Source organism: Brienomyrus brachyistius, chromosome 5 (genome assembly GCF_023856365.1).
Source record: "Brienomyrus brachyistius isolate T26 chromosome 5, BBRACH_0.4, whole genome shotgun sequence".
Taxonomy (NCBI): domain Eukaryota; kingdom Metazoa; phylum Chordata; class Actinopteri; order Osteoglossiformes; family Mormyridae; genus Brienomyrus; species Brienomyrus brachyistius.
The window spans coordinates 21,523,303-21,545,531 of NC_064537.1; the positions used below are offsets into that span (position 1 = coordinate 21,523,303).

Below are 22,229 nucleotides of genomic sequence, written 5' to 3' on the forward strand. Positions count from 1 at the left end.
GTTAATTTGTGCCTTTTTCTTGTGACTTTGAAAGTATTTTCACCAGATTCTCCTCGTATCAGTCCTCTTATTGTATAGGTGGCACTACTTCAATTATCTCTCACCTATAGGAAGGTTGCAGTAGTCAATCGCTGCGGGGCGCCATCTTGGTGCATACTCAGTCATGGTAGTACAGTAACCAGAGCACGCGAAGGCAAGCAGGTCAAGTAGAGCTGTATTCTCACATCAGTCATATTAAGTGTACCGCTTAGGTGGACGCGAAATAATGTTAACGACAAGCAAAGTTAAGTCGTTCGGGTGTTTTCTGAAAGCTCCAATTTCTAATGCAATTTTCCAAAAGGGGGGTGCAGGCTAAAGGGCTGCGATGTTTTGAAATGTTGAAGTATGTTTCTAACAAATAAATAAACAACCCTGTGCTTTTGTACTTCTGGTGCGGCTGTATAGAAATTTCTTTCCATGATACAAAGAGGCGTTTTCACCCCATTATCTATCTCATTTCCTCCCTTTTGGTCTCTAATTGTTCACACCTGCCCCTTGCCCATGTTAATACCTGTATATTAGTACTCTCCTGTGTGATGTTCTTGAGTCCAGTTAGTGTCAGTTCGTGCTGTGGTTAGTGATGCTCACTTCCTCTGTAGTTAGTTGATGTTTTTTTCTGCCCTGTTGGCTTGAGCCTTGCCCCGTGTTGGAATAATCCTAGTCTTACCGTACCGTTTCTCCAAGTCTCCTGTCTTAACACCTCATGGTCCTTGTATTTCTGTTATTTAGCTTGTTACACTTCAGAAAATACCTCCTGTGAACCCGACGGCCGTACCTGGGTTGTTCTTCCTTCATATTATGACATATGCCTTGTGATGGACTGTAAAACTATTGGATAATAGGTTAGGGACAATACTTGCAGTTAAGTGGACCTTCACAATTATAAATATAGAAGCTAATATGTAAATTGGAGCTGAAATGTAATATGTGGTACTGAATATTAGAAATATTTCCAAGAAAAGAAAAATAGTTTTCGCTGCATGCAACATCCCAAAGTTGTGGGAATTTTCCAACGTAGAAGCCAGGTGTTTTGGCCTGTCCCGCCCATCCCGCATGTAGCTTGAATTGTTGGAAACATAATACATAATATCACCGTTTTTTGTTTTTCTTTTTACCGCATACTTATTAATATTGCGTCAAAACTTTTTATAAGTATTTGAGCACAATGCATAACTGCAGTAAAGCAACTCTCAACAAACACATTACTGGTATGTAAAAAAAAAATCTCGTAAAATGCATATTTAACTGTCATCATGGAAGCCTTGTTAATGTAAATATCCTCAAGGTCTATGTGTTCAAGCATGAAAAACGTTTAGCTGCATAACAAAACACTCACCAATAATCTCGCACTTGAGTTAACAGGAATGATTTCTAAAATCAAAAGTGGAATTCCCAAGTATAACACACACTAATGCAGAAGCAAACTTTACTACAAACGCTTTCTCTGGATAATACTGCATCACAGAATGTCTCATTTCCTTCACAGAGTGCATAAAATTGGTTTGCTTTAGATGATCTTATTTATTAAGATGCATTTTGCAAATATATAAGCACTTACATTATCCAAAATTGTCATGGGAACAGTGAGCAAATTGGCAGAAAGAAAATGCACAAACAAATATTAAATATATGTGACACTGTATGAATAAAGTAAAAGGATGCTGAAATGACTCAAAAATAACTTAAAAACCTTAAATAACATATTGGAGAAGCCGTAAAGCTGGATGTGCATCACATCTCGAGGAATTTACAATCAATAGCATTTTATATCACGTGGATGGCAATTCCATGTTTATAAAAATGTTTAAACAAAACTGCAGGCTTTAAGGGCAGTGATGTGTGGGGCTGTAGCTGTGCTGAGATATGTCTGCTCTCCGGGTTTGGAGTAGCCTTTTCTGACAGTGGTATGGAAATGCAGAGCTGGGGTGCATAACCAGATGTGGCATGGCAGACGTGGAAGCCGATGCAGAGAGACAGTCGCTCAGCCCTAGGCGCGGTGCTTATTATTTGTCGTTCTGAAAAATAATAAAAAGAAGAAGAAGAAGAAAATAAAGCCTGCGCATGACAATAAGTTACATTGATTTCAGCATTTTATGGCAGAATCATGTTTGTGGGTTATTGTGGTCACTGCATCTCTCCTGGTTTGCATTGTACCACTAACCCAGAACATGCTGGTATTTCATAAAAGTCTATAGACTGATCATTTGCAGTTGACAGATTTTCTTATCTGCTTTTTTTTGTTTTCTTCAAGCATCAGGTTGGCATATAAAGTGCGATTTTGTCTGAACTCGCCCTTAACCGTAAAGATTTCCTTGCCAACATTAATTTAGCCACTGTGTCTTGTGAATCATATGCTGTTTGATCAATTTCCTTCCTGAACCTCGTACTTTTGGGAGGCACTTGATTTTATTACACTCCTTAACTCTTCATTTACCCTAGTGGGTCCTTCATTTAATTGTACACTTGTATGTAAACTTCTACAGTATGTAGTCAACAGTTTTTGTCATTAGTACTGTAGTAACACCAAAATGCTGCTCTGCATGATATTGGCATTAGCATTTTAAAATTATTCATGGTTTATCGGGACAGGTATTATTTCACGAAAAATAATGTTGATCATGAGTCGTTATCTAAGTGTATCACCATGGGGCTCTGAAATAGACATCATTCTAGTGGTCCACTGTAACAAAGTGGGAGGGACTAATTGGCTAAGATGTTCCGGCTGCTTTGTCGTCTGCTTTATGTTTGGCAAACAGTATGTGGCTCATGGATTATTAACAAGTGCATAGCATCCATCCATTTACCTTCCAGTTATTCACCTCATAAGGGTCGTGGGGATGTAGGAGTGTATCCCAGGCAGCACAGGGTGCGAAGAAGGGCTATACTTTGGATGGAAAGCCAGTCCATCACCAGACAGACACAACTGAGCATTATGGACAGCACAGATGTGCTAATTTCCTTAAGCTGTATGGGAGAGCAGCCAAAGAGAGGTCAGGGCGAGGGTTCGAACCCTGGAATCGTGAAGCAAACGTGGTACATGCTGAGCTGCCTCGAGCCATGTAAGAAAAGAGCTAACCCAGAAATCAGCACAGCATGGCACTGCATTCTAAATATCCTTTTTGTGTTTGGGAAATTTATTGCTAGAGATACTAGACATACACTACCGGTGATCTTCAGAGCTCATTGAAATGGCATCTACTAGATACTCCACTGATAGCTTATTGACAGCTGTTTGCTTGTTATGTATTTTCTGCCTCACTTTTACGTCACTGTGGTCAAAGCATCTGTTGAAATAAATAAACTGTAAAATTTCAATGCCAGCATCCTATGCGTCCAAACATGCTCTCTCTTTAGCAAGAGTTCAGAAAACCACTCAGTTAAAGGCTTAGCTGTTAACTTGTGTTCTTCCATTATCAATTATACAGCTCAGGAAAAAAAATCAGAGACCACAGCAAAATTTTCAGTTTCACTCATTTCTCAGTTTATGGATTTGCGCCTGTTTAAAATGTACATGTTTTGCACACTCCAGCCTGACTCTTCTCTGCTTCTTATTGATGAAGGGCTTCTTCCTTGCTATAGGGGTCTTCAGCCCTGCTTCTAGGAGGCTGTTATGAATTATCCTAGCAGTGCACTTCACTCTACTTAACATTAAATACAGATTTTTTTTAAAATATAGAGTAGTCTCTTATTTTTCCCAGAGCTGTATATAATGCAAAATGAATAGACATACATGTATTTATTTATTTTATAATGTTCTGTTTTCCCTTAGTTCTTTATATCAATGTCAATGCACATATTTTGACGACACACACAAACTTCCATAAGAGGGCGCCAAAGCACCATAAACCCAGTTGTAGTCCTCCCGGTGAAAAAAGAAACTGAAATTCTTTTGGAATAGACTACAGGAAAGAAACAGAAAGGTTTTTGAAACTGGGATTTAAACTTACTGGCAGTCTTAAACTCAAGACAGTCGTTTTTTCCCTCAGTACATTTGACAAACCATTAAACCCTTAACAGAGCTTCAGACACTTCATATAATTACTTTTGGCACGAAACAAAGGTGTTGCATCATTACTGATGTGCAGTGAAATTTGAAATGCTGAATCATGACATCAATATATGTATAAATGTATAAATGGATAAGCTTTGTTTTAAATTCAGACTGAATATATCAGTCTTTACCAGACACAGTTGCTTACATTTTGTCACTAATTATACGTGTAAAAGGACTGTCGCAGCATTCCTTGCAATTAAAAACTGAAAAAGCCTCAGCTAAATTTGCTGCCGAATATATTTACCTCTATAAATACAGCATTAAATGCAAACCAGTATAACCAACACCAACCAGCCATTGTTTAAATACAAAGGCATTCCTATTGTCATTATTGCTTGTTGTTACGAATACTGTGTGCATGCATGCACTTTTTAGCAGGTGCACAATCACTGTTGTCTTCTTAACAGCCTGTCCGTCTGTAGAAGATTGGCGCCAGCTTTTTAGAAGATGTTGGAGGGCTAAACAGCCACCTAATAGGCTTAGTGCTTTAATGAGGAGGGGAACATGCTGAACGTCACTAATGTCCTAGATAGGAGCAAAGCAAAGCAGACCTTTTGTCAGGTGCTTCCCAACCTGGGAGCTGGGAGGGAGCAAATACATGGACTGTTTGGGGGTCCCTGAGGACTGGGTTGGAAAATAATGCGTTTGTCCACATAGGTGCTGCCAACATGCTCCTTTAAAGTCAATTTCTGTTCCGAAGTGGCCTTTCATTATATTTCATAAATTAGATTGGGATCCATTGGGATCCATCCATCCATTTTCCAAACCGCGTATCCTACTGTCCCATTGGGATAATTCTGTAAAAATAAAAAAAAAACTGTCATAAAATAATGTCCAATCCAAAAAGTGAGTTATAGAGTAAGCTTAAAAGAGACATTTAAAATGATAATTATTTTTGGTGAAGAACTTATGTAACAAATTCTATATAACAATGCAGTTTTTTAAAGGATGAGTACAGGACTATACACTGCTGTCATAAAGCATTCAAGAATATTTTGTCATTTGCTATATCCTCTTGCTTTCAAAAAAATAGTAATCCTTTAAAGCCAAGGAGTCTGTTCTTATCCCAGTAACTGTCTCTGTGGATTGCAAAATATTTAAATTGTTTTCTGAGAAATGGAGTCTTAACAGAGGGATGCATAAAGTTGTTTCTGCTGTAATAGAATACCTGGACAGCTCTTCGGCTATTCACTCAAAATGCTCAGTGGAGAATTTTATGCACAAAGACCTTATTCAATAAAGTACTTTGCATTTAGTGCAACAATCTTATGTCCAGCACAAGTTTGCTGGAAGTTTTGAAGTGAAGTCAGAAAGCATCAGACTGAGAGTGCGCTTATCATTTTATTGCCCAGCCGTAATAGTAATATTACCCTGTGCCATAGCCCCTCCATTCAAAAGGTTCAGGGCTATAGAGAAAATATTCTGAACTTCAGCCCAATAGCCCGGTGCTAAGCACGGACCTGATTTAAACCCTCCCTTGTTTGGTGGAGCAGTGCCAATGTGTGCAGTTCCAGTCACAACTATACTGTCAGAAAAAGAGTGTACCAATTGCCACCTTTGCTTGTCACGCTGTAGCTTAAAGGGTCTGCTAATTGTAACCTATAGCTGTAGGTAATTGTACCTTTTAAGATACAGAAATGAACTATGAGGAACCTTTTTGTACCATTGGGGGCACATTAATGTTTTTTGTACCTTAAGATATTCCCCTGAGTCTGTTTCTGTACCTTAAACAAACCCTAACAACACTGGGGGTCGAGAGCCAGTAACAAGCAAAGTTACAAATTGATACTTTTTTTTTTCTGACAGTGTAGCTGCTGATGCGGCTTGAGTTTGGAGTCAATATTGCCATTTCGAATGTGAGTTTATTGTCCTAATGCAACATTAAACGTGACATTTTATTTTCATATCAGGCTTACAGAACCAATTGACTTTAGCCACACAGCTTTTTAGCTTACAAAGCTGTTTCACAGCCTGGAAGTGTTTCTACTTCTTCAGAAACCTATTTCATGACGGGAGCTTTTGACTTGAGCAGTTCTGACCTTGAAGATCGCTCAGGTTTACTCAAGGATGAGGTTCTAGCAAACCTGAAGGAAGCAAACACACCTTACAATCCATCAAGGATTCTTAAGTAGGTTGCTGTTGGTGACCATCTTTTTGCAGGAACATGAACAAAAATTAGTACACTGAAGTCACACAGAACTGCTCATAATAAAATGACTTTAAGCTGCAGAATTCTTTTTTTTGACAAATATTTCAGTGTTGGCCTTAGCAAGGTCCAGAAATCATGCATTGTAAGGGAAGATTAATGGCTCCTCACTAGAAATCATAATGAGTTGGAACAAGTCCCTAGTTAAAGACCACATGCTCCTGAATCCTGTATCCACAAATCCACTGGGGTTTTGTTTCCAGATCACTGCTTCGGGTAGTCACTGCAACTCAGACCTAGAAACACAGACTGGGAGATTTCCACGAGCCAGTGCTCTAGCTTAGATGAAAGACTTGCTCAAGGCTGAGCAGCAAGCAGATCCGGGTGACATGGGTAAGGTACAGTAAGAGGGAAGAGGGGCTTTATTCATGTTCAGGGATGGACAGGAGAATCACAAACCTGAGCGTGAAGGAAAGAAAAGAGAAGAATGTCCTCGTCACCTGACTTTGCCTGCAGCCCAGGACACTCATGCCACCCAGCTTTAAATACTCTAATATCAAAATAATGCTCCGTAGGAAAGAACAGGCAGGACACAAATTACCCTACAGTTTCATAAGTAAAACTCATAGGTCTTTTAATGATGGTATGGAGTGTACCGTGCCGGCATCTTTTGGAGATTATTTTCAGCATTTAGCAATTTTAAAGTAAATAAAAAGTAATTAAGTAGCATAATAACATAGATGTTTCTTTGGAATCCGCTGAGTATTTTTAGCTCTTAGTGAAAATGGATTTTTCGCAAAATCACAAGAGTACGGTGGCTTGTTGCTGGTGAAAAATCTGGCAAGAATATAGAAAAATTCGTAGCATACCACCACCTTCAATTTCCAAAAAAAAAAAAAAAAACAGACTGCATACAACAGCTGAAATATGGGACCAGGCTGGGAATTCAGAACAGGATTTAATGAGAATAGCAGTGGCAATAACAACAGCTGATATAACAATATGGATGAGATCTGCAAGGTGGTTTTGTGCTGCTGTGTTACATGGCAGGGACTCCTGGCCTATTTACTAAAGAGCTGAGTGGCAAATGCCTGGGAAAGTCCACGTACTGCATGGTCACACTTTACCGAATGGACTGGGGGGGAGGGGTGGGAATTGGGGGATGGTGCACTGGAGTCTCAGAAATAGTTTCCATGCAGCAGTATGAACAACTTGCAGGCAGGCGGTCGGCTGTGGAACTGTGGAATACTTCCAAAAGGCTACCACCAACGTCACAAGACTTGGCAGGCCAGGTGGTGAATGCCACCCGCCTGTTACCATAGTCACACCGTACACAGAATTTCATCATATTGACAACAGAAATATTTGGCAATAATAAAGAAAAACAGAGGAATGTGGGCATTTTATCTAGCCTGCTCACTTTATTGTTTTAGCCGATGAAGAGCAACATGTTCAATAATTTAGATTTTCTGAATTTTTAGTATATCGAAGTGGGTGCATTAATGTGGTATGTCAGTGTTGACGGTGATGTGTAATCAATTACACATCCAAAAATTGTACATGCCTTGTCTAAAAAGCCTCATGTAGCATAGATGTAGCATCTCCATGTACAGATTAATAGTATTTATAATTATTTAAAATTGTTGTTCCTTGGGGCAACAGAAAACAGAGATATCTGGATTTGATACTGCTGGTGATAGCCATCATTCAGAGGGCTCTACCACAGCATAGCATATTTATACTATAGTATAGCACAATACTTTAGCAGAATTGTACCAGTGAAATATCTAGCTGTTTCATTGGGAAAAAGCTCTTCTTTGGATAAAATTATTAGCATACAGTAAGACTTAGAAAAGAAAGTATTGCTATGTATTATTTAACTCTCGTAGTAAAGTATTAAACTGACTTTTTATTTTTTTTATATTGCAACTACAGTACATTTGACCATTCATACTCATCTCATGCATGTATTTGTTAAATAAGTTCATATTTCTTGATATATTGCCTCTTGGATTGCCCCAGTATTGTCTTACATGTGTAACATGAAAAAAAAGGTTAAATGTCTTGTTGACATAAGAGCTAGCACAAGGTTATTGACATACTGTAACAAGGGCCAGCACAATGTTCCCAGTGCCTTTTGGTCTGAAGCCTTTTAATGAAGGCTTTCATATAGTAATTCATATGAAATGAAAGAGAACAATACCATTAATTTTGTTCACTAAGTTACACAGCTTTGCTGCTATAAATAAGTGGCGAAAAGGAAAGTGATAGTGATAATAGGCTATGCAGTAATCATGCCAGCATGTTTACAATTACAATACATCAAAGTCACTCCAGTCAATAACCTCTAGGTGTAAATATGATTGAATAAAGCAAAGTGAATGAGAATGCCACTCAAGAATCTTAAAGTGAGCAAATGTCAGTATATATCAAGCTTCCATTACTTATTCATTGTTTAGTTCTGCTGCATCCTGATGATAAATCAAAACGTTTCGCAAACTTTTTTCATGAGCTGCAATCAGTCATCACTGTCAATAAGCATCCTGTGAATCATGCAGTGGGGTGCAGTTAGAACATCACAGCTATAGCATCTGGCCTTTTAGTTCTGCGGTTCCCATTGAAAAGACAGGGACTGGATGCACTCCAAGCTGCTAGGTCCAGAGAGGCAGCCTGAAGGCCATGCAAATCTGTAAATCTATGTTTGATAAAGTGTTAAATAAAACTTCAATCCAATGGGAGAATGTTAACGTTGGATATTTCACTAACACCTACAAATTTGTTAATATTTATATTCCATCAGACTGCTTGCACCATATCTATCTTTTATGATTTATGTGTTTTCAGCTCAGTTATGAAAAAATATTCCAAACTGTCTTGCCAGCGGGTTACATTTACTGTACAGCAATGTCATTGCTCAGCTGTGCTTCTGAAATAAGGTCACGCTGGTCAAACTCGCAACAATTTGCTCGCATTCCAGAGCCTAACATGCAATATTATTTGATTCCATTACTATTTAGCAACAAAAATTAGTTTGCTTGGCCTGCAGCTACTGTCGTTAGAGGAGGAAGGAAATTGTGGGATAGACCCACATTCAGAACAGAACTCTTGCATGAGTTTGTCTCATTCTTTTAGTTGAATAATTTAAAACCACTTTGGCACTACCACTTCTTACACATTGGATTTCTTCCCTATTGTTATTGCAATACACAAAGATATACAGAATGGCCTTTAGATCATAAATGTCTCTACATAAATAAGGATGGAAGTTAGTTTTTAATTACAGTAAAATTCTGTTTAATGTTCTATGTCTCAAATGTTTGTAATCGATATTGTTTTCCATAAGGAACAGGCAGGCTGTTACAGTACCTGGTTTTATTGAAAGGTACTCATCCAGGATTTCAGATCAAATCCATTCTTTTTCAGTATGCTCCTAATAATAGACAATGTTTGGATCTATGAATGGACAGAAAAATAAAATATTTTAAAATGGTATACAAATTTCACTTAACAACTAGAAAATCAATTATGGCTTATTATAATTTCTAGGTACAAATCAACCATATTACCATCCACTTTTTACTACCTGCAAACACTTCAAAACTGTGTTGTTGCATAATTTTTGTACTTTACAGCAGCTATATTTTACTTTATAGTAAAAACAAATATTTTTATTCAATATGCATTTGATATTACTTTTTACCAAATGAAAATATTCATTGCCTTTATTTTTTACAGTGAATGACATTTAGGCTAAATCTACAATGATGTACGTTCCTCAAAAGCCCATGTGGTAACCTATTGTAATGGTTTAGAAGATTAAATAAGAAGGAGATTAACTGTTTTCTTATTTAGATTTTTCACGTAGTTTCTTAAAGGCACGTCTGTGTACAAATTGCCATTGCTTACCCTTTCGGCCTGGCCTTATGCTGATCAAATGGCAAAATTGTCCAAATGTTGTCCAGGAGAATGATAATTTTGCCAGTATTTGAGGGAAAAATGAAACCACACACCCAACGCTCCTGTCTTGGAGTCACAGAAGCATGCACTTTAGACTGCTGTGCTCTTCTTCTCCCACCGATCGATGTTGGGGCTTCCATAGGTGCTGACACTGCTGATTGGGTCCCACTGGACAGAAGCTGTGGAGCCTAACCCTTCAGCCAGTCTGACGAGCGATGGGGTTGTGGGGTTGCTGCTGGTGGGCTCTGCTGCGTACTGCTTAGTCGGATCCTTGCCCCTGCAGTCATACATCATGCACGATATCAGGAAGACCAAAAGCAAGATGACATAGCTCGTAATTAAGATGATGAGATTCAAAGTCACAGGGTCAATTTCAAGGTAAAATTCCACAAAACCCATTTTGAGGCTTCATATCTTGAGCTGTCCCAGAGGGCGAAGAGAAGGCACTCTTCGTCTTTCGTGGAGGAGGAATCAACGAGCCGCAAAGTAACAGAAGGGCTCTCATTGCAAATCAGATTGTGGTAAGAATACTTTAATCCTCACAACTGAACTACAACCTTGAATTCCAGTGGCCAATGACTGAAGCAGCTAAGTTTAATAACTTAAGCTACTAATTCTGTGCCATGAAGCAGAGCTGTTTCACTAATGAGCGGCATGATAACATAAATATGGCAAATAAATTAATGTTTTATTTAATGCAATAAAGCTAAACTTTGGTGAATCCATTTTTTAAACCTTTTATAAATTTTGCGTGAAAATGTTTTATCATGTACCATTGACTGCGATGGGCTGGCCCTCCGTCCTGGGTTGTTTCCTGCCTCGTGCCCATAGCTTCCGGGATAGGCTCTGGACCCCCCGGGACCCAGAAGGATAAGCGGGTTGGAAAATGGATGGATGGATTGATGTAGCGTTGAGTCACCCAACTAAAATAATTTCAGTTCCAAGACATACTCTGTGCAACACACCAAGTCAAGAATTAATCTTTCTGATGAGCTGTTTATATCGCATTATCTCCTGGTCCATGGATGTTACTTATGGGGAGGATGGGGGTTCATAACCCCCCCCCCCAATAATCATGTCTCCTCCTAAATGGGTGGAGACCTCTACCTTCCCTCCTTGTTGGTTATGCCCTTGACTCAGGCAGTCACAGGTCACAATATTTGGTTACGCTATCTTCTTTTTCCCTTCGTCGGTCAAATGTACAACAAAAAACTCTGGACATAAAGGTGTGTAAATACAGTGAATAAAATCATCACCTTCAATAAGTCCATACTCCTTAAAGGCAATGAAATCTTGTACTAGTAAATATTCTTTTTGATGGCATTTATCCAAACTAACAACATTTTTATCAAGAGGTTATTAGTATTCATCCATCCTTCCATTTCTATACCTGCTATTCCAGGGCAGGGTCACAGGGGATCGTTATTGTTATTTTTAATCAATATTCATCTATCAGTCCATTTTCTGTATACGTTTGACCAGAGCAGGGTCAGAGGAGTCCGGTGCTGATCCTAAAGGATACAGGCACAAGGCGAGGAATAATCTGGGACAAGACAGTGCCAACCATTATAATTATCCATCCATCCATCCATCCATTTTCCAAACCGCTTATCCTATTGGGTCGCGGGGGGTCCGGAGCCTATCCCGGAATCAATGGGCACAAGGCAGGGAACAACCCAGGATGGGGGGCCAGCCCATCGCAGGGCACACTCACACACCATTCACTCACACATGCACACCTACGGGCAATTCAGCAACTCCAATTAGCCTCAGCATGTTTTTGGACTGTGGGGGGAAACCGGAGTACCCGGAGGAAACCCCACGACGACATGGGGAGAACATGCAAACTCCGCACACATGTGACCCAGGCGGAGACTCGAACCCAGGTCCCAGAGGTGTGAGGCAACAGTGCTAACCACTGCACCACCATGCCGCCCCCCCATTATAATTATTATTATTATTATTATTGTTATTATTATTATTATTATTATTATTATTATAATTATTATTGTTGTTGTTGTTGTTATTGTGTGCTATCTTTTTATATTACATAAATATACTCTAAATATCTCTATTCAGTCTATCAGGTAGAATAACATACAATGGATTATTCCTTGGTATTCATAGACACAGCATCACTGTCCACTGCTGTCTGAAGAGTAAAACCTGCTGAATCCAGGGGGACTCATTTATATAAAAAATATCTGTACATTCTCGCTGCAGAGGAAACGTTCTTATGAAAAGTAGAAGTCCGGTTTATAAAACATGGCGTAAACCTTGCTACGCATTGTGTGTAAATCTAAAGTAACGCAGAAACATTCGCACGTGTGCGCGCTTAAAAGACCGTCCCATTTCGACCCATTAATGACCCAAAATTGGCGATGCGAATCAGCCAATAAACGTGTTCGTCCCACATTTGCAATGTCATTTCACAATGTAAAGAAAAATAACGGCAAAAAAAGGAATTTCTCAGAATGTGAAGTGCAGACTTTAATATCCGAAGCAGAGGGACGCCAACCCATTTTATTTGGTGTGACAGAAAAAGTCAAATGGCAGCAATATGTTTTATTTACGCTATTCTTTTATAAATCTCAAAATCTTAGTATAAATATGCGTACGAATGTTTTGCAGCTATTTCACTCGTATGAAGGCCAGTACACCAGGAGGTTATTGCTTTTCATCAAGTGGAACATCATCGCTGTTTGTAACAAGTTAGATTCTCACTGGTGTTGATGTTTAACATATAGCCTAAGAGAGAAAAAGGTTTACAACCAGGGAAGGTCTGGTACTTGGCAGCACTATTTCATACAGGAATAGTGGGGCATTTTAGGAAAATTCTGATAGTTGGGTAGCCTAGCACATAAAACATTACTGATGGATCTAAGAAGAATTCAGATATTCAGGTTCATTTATGTTATACAATGGATTGTGGTGTGAGAGGTGTTACTTCATACCTCTTGCAGAATATGGAAAGCATCTCCGATCGTCTTCGTTTGACTGAATCTGAGTTAGCAGTAGGGGGCAATCGTCGTAAGAGAAAAGGCCCACTGAGAAGATCATAGCACTGCAGAGTGCCACCTGGTGGATGAAATGTAAAAACAATACATCTGTAACGTGCTGCGCTGTCTGCTGAATGCCCAGTTGCCTTATGAGAACAGACCAGTTATTAAACAGAAATGCAAACTGTCTGATTGGATCCAATTACATATTAAGCTTGGATGGATATATACATACAAACATCAACTTAAAAAGCATCCAATACTGTTATGGTTTAGCAATCCTTAATCTTGCTATGTTTTATTTTTTTAAAGATAAACAATAGGAGTGGCATACTCTAAACTTTAATTGACATAGAACAAATACACATAATATTAAAATAAATTACAAATTAAATAAAAATTCTTTTAAACCAAGTAAAGGTCAACTGAATTTACATATTTAAAATACATTTTTTTTATGATTAGTTTCTTGTCTTAGTAAAAATGTATGCAGAATGTTTGTGTTTTAATATATTTATTTTTATCTGATTGGTACACAGTTTTGGAGCTTTTACGTATTGTAGCAAATGGAGAGGATGAGGAGAAAGCAATGGTATCCACAGCAAAAGGCAAAATGCTTCTTTCTGTTGTGTAGAAAAGCTTTGGGGATGATGACTGGGCCTGCAGATGCGAATCTGATTGTCGGTAATCATATTCTACAGGGTGCCTGCAGCTCCAATGGCTTGTTTCCTAATTTTGATTACAAACAAAAAAAAGGCATTCATTAACATTTTGTGTAACCACTGGGTCTGCAGTGGAGTAATTGCTACCTCATTGTTAGCTCTGGCCTTAACATTTACCCCCTTAATAAGTTCAAAAATATTCCTGCGTCAGAGGTCATACGGATGTGTCTCAGCCCTCCGCGCAGTGCTGTTTCAAATGTTACTTCCGACCTTTGGCTGGAACCAGATGTTTCACTCAGTGAAAAGAAAAGGCTGTGGTGAAATCTGTCACGAGGGCTTCCAATGTGCCGCGTGTGCGAATAAAAGGAACTTCTATTGGATCATGGAGTCAAATCTTCTAACGTTTTACACCAAAATGTCTATTAATGCTAATGCCTTTTTTATCAGTTTATTCTTTCATCTGCTTTGAACTTTTGATTATACGGTTCATACAGCCTAATAAATATATATACAGTCCCTCCTGGTACATAACGAAAACAAAGTCATTCTAAAGGCATTTTAGACAATTGACCACGCAAATATGCAAAAGCAAAAATCATACTGCTTATGTTAAAATGCACATCTCAAATGTCCTGCTAACTCAACTAAGGCCCTTAATGTCCATACCTGCCAATCATAACATACAAGGTAATAATACATCCCTGAATCTATTGAACATTCATGTTCCTGGTTTGCCTAATGGATTGCTTGTTTATACCATTAGAGTTTTGATATAAAATGGAGAAAATCAAAAAGATATACAATGTGTAGTGGCTTAATGTTTGATATTTTGGTGCTCTGCTCTGGTACTTTGTTTCCTTTCAAAAACATCGAGCCACAAAGGGCTTTCGAATGCAGCCCTGCTGGTTCAGAAAAGTGCAGCTTAGCGTAATAGAATTATGGAGCTATTGCTTTTAGTGCTATTGTTTTGATACTCTGCATCTGTGCTCTCGACTGATCCAAAGACCAACACTATGAGGCAGATGAAATAGATTGAAAGCTGACATGCAAACGTTATTCTGATTTAATTTATCAGTCAGAGAGATACATGAATGTCGAGCTATTTGTCCTGTTTTTGGCAGTATGGCTTCCACCCTGTTCTTGAATTCACTTCTTCCTTCACCACAGTCGTAATTCTCCAAGGTCTTCGAATGTGATTTGGAACCTTTTCAAATCAGTGGCATAGAGAAAGAAAGGAACTCAACAACTCAGTGAAAAGGAAAAGCCATTTCCTTCTAATGGAGCATTTCATTGTCAATATTCCATTGTTGTGTTCTCACTCAGCACCCATATAAGGTAATTAATGAATATATCGGATTTTTCTGTGGTGTGGCAGAAGGTGGGGTCTCGCTCGTTTATATCTCAGCAGCTGATCTTTCCCACCGCAGACCTGGTGCCAGGAAGTGCCATAATCTATGGGCTGGAAGTAGGCTACAGACAAGCAGGACAAGAGAACTGAAGGATATGCGTAAAGCCTTCAAGACCCTTGTCTGGGCCTCCAGGGGTCTGAGATCAGGATTGTGGGGGTGAGTCTGTACCTTGTCCCACTCCTTTAAAAAAAAAAAACTCAGTCTCTGGCTAAAGTCACTCCAGGCCTAACTGAAGTGGACAGGGGAGGCATCCCTGAACTTGTTTATTTTCACAGTGATATCATTTGGCTATTTGAAAAAAAAAGAAAGAAAGCACAGCTAGCACCGCCTTCACAAACATCCTCCCTCTCAGCGCACACTGTCACGCAAAAGGCAGATGCAGCGAAACGCTCCGTGTTCTGTTTTCCATCTGTGTCATTCAGATAAAAAACAAAAAAAAGAAAAGAAAATCATGCCGTCACACTCCACACGACCGTTAGAACGGCGCCTTCCAGCCCAGCTGGTCGGGTCCTGCCGCTGCGCTCGGAATCATTTCGCATTACAAAAAAAATGCAACCATGCTTCGTTTACTAAATGATGTTTGTGCGCTCGATAGAACTGAAAGTCTCGCGCTGTATGGAAGGAAGTGTCAGACAAGGCTGTCATTAGTGTTGTATATAGGAGTGGTGAAGAAGGCAATCTGCGCTGTAAACATCCCTCTTCTGTAAAAGGGCAGCGCAATTCCCGCCAGACCATACAAAAGGAGAAAAAGGAGGCCTGAGATTTCATAATCAGCATGTGGTATGATTTAAAGCCAATGCTGATAAAAATTGCATGATACCAAATGCTTGGTTTAAAATTTTTTTTTTCTTTTTTATTACAAAACATTAAATGAAACCATCCTCCACCGGCTAGGAGAGGTTCTTTTATTGTTTCTGTTTTCTGGCCAAAGAAAATTCATTACAAAGGGAAAAAAGGGGGAACAGAAGGTCCAAGTAATATCCAGGGATTGTGAAAGCAAAAGGAGCACTTTGGGCCGTATTGCCAGGCATGAAATGTATTATTCAGAAGGTTATTTTGCAAGAAAACGGTCTTCTTATGTCTCCATGGGCACTATATACAAAGGGGCCTAGAGAAGCGAATCTGGCCTTAAGCTTCCCTTTCTGTTAATCTGTACAAATGCATCTTGGAGATTCCATCCATATGACTTGAGTATAATGCAGCAATAGTACGGAAGACATTTTCTGCAGCAAACCATTGATTTCTGTCATAAGAGGTAAACCAAATATACCAATATAGATGAGCTTAAACATTTCTGCACAGTACAGTGACTGCTTTTTAAATACAACTGCTATATATAGCATGAAATGGAGAAGTATTAAAGCCACACCAAAAATCAAACTTTTAAATATATGGTGCTGGTGCATGAATATACACTATATTGCCAAAAGTATTGGGACACCCCTCCAATCCATTAATTTGGGTGTTCCAACCATTTTCATAGCCACAGGTGTATAAAATCAAGCACCTAGGCATGCTGACTGCTTCTACAAACCTTTGCGGAAGAATGGGTCACTCTCAGGAGCTCAGTGAATTCGAGCATGGTACTATGAAAGGACGCCACCTGTGCGGTAAATTCAGTCGTGAGATTTCCGCGCTACTAAATATTCCACGATCAGCTGTTAGGGGTATTATGACAAGATGGAAGCATTTGGGAACGACGGCAACTCAGCCACAAAGTCATAGGCCACGTAAAACCACAGACAACGCATGCGGAGGCACGCAGTGTACAGAAGTTGCCAACTGTCTGCAAAGACAATAGCTACTGACCTCCAAACTTTCGGTGCCCTTCAAATTCATCCATATTAATCCAGTATGGGGTCAAGGGCCTATCTCAGGATAGGGCACAAGGTAAGGGTATACTCTGAACTGCATGCCAGACCATCACAGGACACATACATGCACACACAACAGGCAAACTGGAGATAGCACTACATCTAGCCATAGACCTTTTGGCTGTAGGTAAAGAGGAGAACAGAAACCACGTGGGACAGAGAAAACAAGCAAACAAAACGAATTTGAACAATTGTATAGCATGACAAAGAATTGATAAACTAACATAATTTGTGGCGTAAATAATTATGATGTAAAAAACACTTATTCAATCCCCCTGACATGAACATATAACATCTGTAACATCTGTCCTCTTTGCCTCAACAAATGTAATGGGTTAATATATGATTAGAGAATGAGAATCTGATAACCTGCAGGGCAAGTTTGTGTTGTCTGCATGCTCTCCTTCGAGTGGCAGGAACTAACTATTCCTGAGAAATATGGCAGAAAGTTTTTTAGCTATTATTGTGATGTTATCATGGTGTAGTAAATTTTTAAGTATGTTGAAACCTTGGATTGAAAGACTGAAGTCTGACCCTTCTGCAAATTATTCTTTTCCATAAATTTGGGGCATAAGACCACTTAGTCTAGTCTGCGATGTATAGAGTCATATTTTATGTAGAATTGCATGGATTCTACGATGTTTTTATTCAGTATCAATGTCTCTCTTGTCACCACACTGGACAAAAGAACTATCACTATCCTCTGGTTTTATCTCTTTCAGGATTTTGACTGCTTGCCATCTGCTTTTAAAATAATCTCTGGTATTTCCCGGCAGTGCATGAGAAATAAAAGCACAAGTCAGTTTAAAACTAAAACTTCAGCCTTTTCCGATTAAGCACTTGCACATCATAGATCAGAAATCCTTTTAACCCACAGTCCTTGACAGTTATTTTTTAAAGGATTGACATCAGTAAGGTGAAGTGGATCATGTGTTCAACATTCATTGGTAATGCTGCCAGGTAATTAATATGATAGGTCTGGTTCTGATTAATAACGGAGATGTCAGAATTCTAATTAAGTATAGGTACTGTATATTAAACATATATTACACATTACAATGTACTGTTTCTACAGACAAAAAGCAGGCTCTCTTTTTCTACAATATTCAAGCTGAAAGGCTTACCTTAAATGGGATGCTTTAAATCAAATTTTTTTTGTATGAAAACAATCTGAGGCTGTGGCTGGCTGTAGCTTTCAAAAATTCCAAAATTTGCGCAAAAACTTTATTACGATGAATTTTGTAGCTCGGGTCTTGATAATCTTGAAGCATTCCAAATTAAATACACTGGCAGCTGACACTCAACAACACACGTTTCAGTAACATACAAGTGAACAATTCTGGAATGTACAATTTCAAATCGGTAACCTAGATCACAGTCTTTTCCCCCTTCATGTAATGATTGTACTTTTAAATAATTCAAAAATGATCTACAGAGTATGTTTGTTAGCTAGCTATTCCTTTTAGCGCCTTCAGCAATATTATGCTACTGTTATGCATTAAAAAAATTAAAATATATTATAGAACTTTGAGGTGATCACTCAAAAATGACACTGAAAAAAATGTGCTTATGAACTCAAAAACCTTAATTAAACAAGGAAACAATAACAAAAAATAACAAGCTGCTTGATTGGAATTACCATATTCTTAAATGTCATATAGATTCTGAAAATGTTTGTTATTCTATTTTTTCTGCAGCAGATGGTATTTAGAAATTGAAAATTCAATTTGACATTTCGGCTTTTAATTAAAGACGGAAATGTAGGATCCAGGGTAATCCCTCTCCCTTGAGTTTCTGGGTGATTTCCACAACTGTTGTCTGTGGCCAGAGCCTCAGGAGGCTACAACCGTGCACACAAACCCGCAATCAAAACTAGCTTTCCAAAGGGCATCCTGTGAGTTGCAATCACAGTTACTGTAATGTGACAATGAAATAGTTTACTTTATTTATATCGCTCATACATTTAAACATGATATATTTCTGTGTGAGACTTAACCTGTAGACTTGAATGAACGTAATTCTTTCTTTTCATCTGAGCAGTGCATTGAAATTATAATATTTATAGGACATTATGCTATTCAGCTATTGCTAAGTGTATGATGTTCTGTATCTGTTGTATGCATTATAATAATGTTCATCGTCTGCCTTTATAATGGCAGTAATGAGCGTTACCTTCTGATACCATGCAGTTTTGTTTATTCATTATGACTTTTTTTTTTAGAATTCACAATGTACAATGAGAGTCAATGCTGATTACATTTTCATGCATCAATTTATCCCTCACCTCAACCAAGTTTACATTCTGCCAGAGTCATGTGTAGTTTGATGCCAGCAGAGAAATAATATGAATTAAGGATTTTAATGAAAAACTATTTGGGTTACAGTTTCAACATTATTACACATGCCTATATATACATGGGGCACATCTGTATGCTTTACATAAAAATAAACCACTACAAAACAACAAATTGTTCTTTATCGTGAAAAATAGCATGCAAAGGGTTTAGATAGTGTAAATCTTTGAAGTTTATGGATAAATTCAAGTCACGGTAGATTCTGCTCTTAACTAATGAATATATAAACATTTTAGCTAAAAACTATTGTACATCAAAATACTTTAAAGAATTCCGGTCATTCATTCATGTTTGCTCTACTCATAGGCCTATACCAGTTACTGAGCTGTCCGAAGAAAATATAATTTTGAACACAAGGTAATAAAATTATCCACTTTCCCTCAATCACTACCCATTACTTACTTTATTTATTTTGTCCAGGGGTTCCGGTTGGAAAATCAGATGAAATTTCACAAGCCTTCAAAGTTTCAGATGCAAACATCTCTTGCATAGAATTCCACTTCACAGAGCTGCGGTTTTACCAACCCCTAACTAAACAAGAAAGTTGCTGGAAAGTGAACAACATCTTCAAAAGTTAAATGAAGACTTTTTTTAAAAAATGACATATGCATATTGACTGGGAATCCACTTCTTACTGAAGGTTCATAATCAAACTGAACTGTACACAGATAATCCACGCATACAGGTATGAACGCAATCTTGCTCGAGGCTACATCTGTGTCAGCTCTCCTCTTTACACGCTTCTACAGAAGTATGTAGTAAAATTTATAGTCTGTGTTTAATAAATACACTAGCATGCAACGCACAAGCACATGCACACACACACACACACGTTAGTTTCCTACAGAGGAATTTACAAAGAAACATTTAGTTTTACATTAAAGTCCCTGTTGTTTGTCAGATGTTGCCACAAAACACACAATATTGTTAAAGTGAATTTCAAGAGAGTAAAGTTTGTCTTTTTGCAGAATAAGATTGAAAACGACGTTCATAAGAAATAGATAAGTCATATTTATTTTGAATGGATGAATTGATATTGACGCACCCATACATACATGCACAAAGGACATTACGGCTATAATATAGTGTATAGGTGTCAAATGGTGAGGCTGCATCCATTTAACTTGTGGAAAAGTACACATACAAAAACAAAATCAGATCATTTTACAATACTGGCAGCACTGTGTGTTTTGTATTTAAGGAATGTGCATTTCCTTGTCCTGAAAGTACCTCACAACTTTAATTAACACAGTATGCAAAGCATTTTCTGTGGGATGCAAGGTATTCTGAAACACAAATGAACTGGATTATTTCAGTTTCTTCAGGTCTGCTTAGCTGACGGAACATCACATGACCACATTTGGGAAAATCTACTGTACAACTTACCGCCTCAGCTTGAGGTTCTGCATACATCCTTCCCTTTAAAGTTTGTATAGGTACTGTGGAGATGCAGATTTTGGTGCACAATATGTGTTGAATATTTATTCATTGCGGCTTGTTTGAATTCAGCAATGTTTCCTCAGCTTTTGTTTGGGGTTTGACATGTTCCTTGATCGCCTTTCCTTTTTTTCATTTCACTCATGGACACAGGCCTCAAAATATACAACTAAGGAATCATGGGTTAGGTAAACAAAACACACAGCTTCTCATTGTAACATAGACCTCAGTAACACAAATGGAAAACAGTCAGTAACCGGGTGTATTTTCATGGTTTAAATAGGGGTTTAAATATTACTGCATCCTTAAAGGTTAAATGGGAAATTTGCCAATACAAACATGGTAATAGGCAGAAAATACAGTATGTCAGGTAATGAAATATTTCTTTTTTGCCAAAACCATTGATGTCAATGTAATGAACAGTGACTGGATAGAAAAATACAGATTGCATTACATTGTAAATACTTTCTTGACCTTAACGCAGTAATAAGTGTGATGAAAGTTCAGAAGCTATCAGGGAGGAAATTGGTGGCTTTATAGCAATTTCCTAGAGCAGAGTTCCTTAGCATTGTGGAATTCAGTTTTCCTGTTGCTAACAGAGAGTGACATTAAACAGGACTTCTGCATTCAGACTATCACAGGAAGAATTGGGATTTTGTTATAATATCTGTTATAATATTATAATATAATATCATCAGCATCAGCCCAATAGCACGGTCATAGGCACACCCCTACCTGTGCCCATCGCTTTTATGAGGCGTCAAGCGGGTAAAGAAGATGGATGGAACTTTAACTTTTTGAAGGTAAATAAAATAAAAGCACCTTTAAAAAAACGTGAATTTTAAGCTGCAGTGGCAAACAGAATACCCCAAAGAAATGTCGGCTAAGGTCCTTTTGAAAACACAGAAAGACTTTATTTTCAAAAGATCTGAAGTTCTGCGAGAACAAGGGTACCTTGCGGCATGACCGAAAATGACTCATTTTTTATTACAGCTGCCTGCAATAATATAAAAGGCAAAAGCTAGAGGATTTTAACTATAGGAATATGATTATTTTAAATACACCCCTATCTACAGTAATAATTTAATAATAGCTGGGAGAGTATAATGGTAAAATTTGCATTATAGGATTTTATTTCATATATGAAACCACAAAATAAACAACCTATCTTATTAATTTCAGTAACCAGAATTTATCTGTTTTAATATGTGTACCATCCTGAGCAAATGATTTGCTAAATGTAATGAATACACCTAATTTATTAGAATTTTTCTGGCTCTTGAATTTATACAGATGCT

General features: G+C 38.1%; 1 long non-coding RNA gene across 2 annotated transcripts; it reads right to left on the reverse strand.

Moving 5' to 3' along the window:
- Positions 1-1,621: 1,621 nt before the first annotated feature.
- LOC125743040 (uncharacterized) lies at positions 1,622-20,276 on the reverse strand. Of its 2 annotated transcripts, none has more exons than XR_007398265.1 (6): positions 19,897-20,276; positions 13,151-13,274; positions 10,250-10,473; positions 9,606-9,692; positions 2,844-4,890; positions 1,622-2,054 (listed from the first exon to the last, which is right to left on the reverse strand). It is a non-coding gene; the product is annotated as an uncharacterized LOC125743040 (long non-coding RNA). The 2 variants fall into 2 exon arrangements; XR_007398264.1 differs by having other exon boundaries at positions 10,146-10,473.
- Positions 20,277-22,229: the final 1,953 nt, after the last annotated feature.